Here is a 759-nt window from a genome sequence, read left to right as displayed (position 1 = left end):
GTGAAATGTGACAGACCGTCAACGCTCAAGTCGGATTTCACCAGACCGGATCAATCGACACCAGAAAACGGAACACATTTGTAGTTGCTTTTTCCCCCACACACGATCTCCGGTAATTCACCGAGAACAGCAAAACTCAGCAACGTGACTGAAAATGTTAAAGTTTGTTTGTTTTTTTATTAATTTCATTTTAAAATCCGGACTTTACCGGTGAAACGAACCGGTTTAAGGTCGGCAATCTATTAGTATGTCCTGTTAAATCAGAAGCTGTGGATAGCAGAGAGGCAGGCTAAAGGGGGCTTTAAATTATTTATTTACAAATACCAAGCCTACCCATTGCAGCTGTTTCCTCTGGAGCCGAAAGTTCGCTTTAAAAATAAGTATTCGCTGTGTTTGCAGAAGTTACTTAGGCTACAACATTACAGTAGCGAGAAAAAATAATAATAACTCAAAGGTCAGAAAGTAGTGACGAACATAGAACAGAATGGGGAGGAGGGCAGGTTATTAAGCCCTAATCTAAAATAAATTAGGCCAACGCAATTTAGATCACTGGGATAAATGAAGTGCCTGTGTTTATGAGATCTGGGCTCAAGTTCTCACTGTTAAAACAGGTTTATGCATGTTTTCTCAAAAGCTCGAGAGAAATGTGATGGAACATTTTTGCTGCAGCAGCACCAGCTGCTGAAACTAGAGAGACCAGTGTACCTTTTTGTGGAAAACGTGTAATGCTGCAGTGTCAAAGGTCAAGGATGTGGCCTG

This window comes from Archocentrus centrarchus, chromosome 1 (genome assembly GCF_007364275.1).
Source record: "Archocentrus centrarchus isolate MPI-CPG fArcCen1 chromosome 1, fArcCen1, whole genome shotgun sequence".
Classification (NCBI taxonomy): domain Eukaryota; kingdom Metazoa; phylum Chordata; class Actinopteri; order Cichliformes; family Cichlidae; genus Archocentrus; species Archocentrus centrarchus.
The sequence above is the reverse complement of the archived record's forward strand: the minus strand, read 5'-3'. Positions refer to the sequence as shown.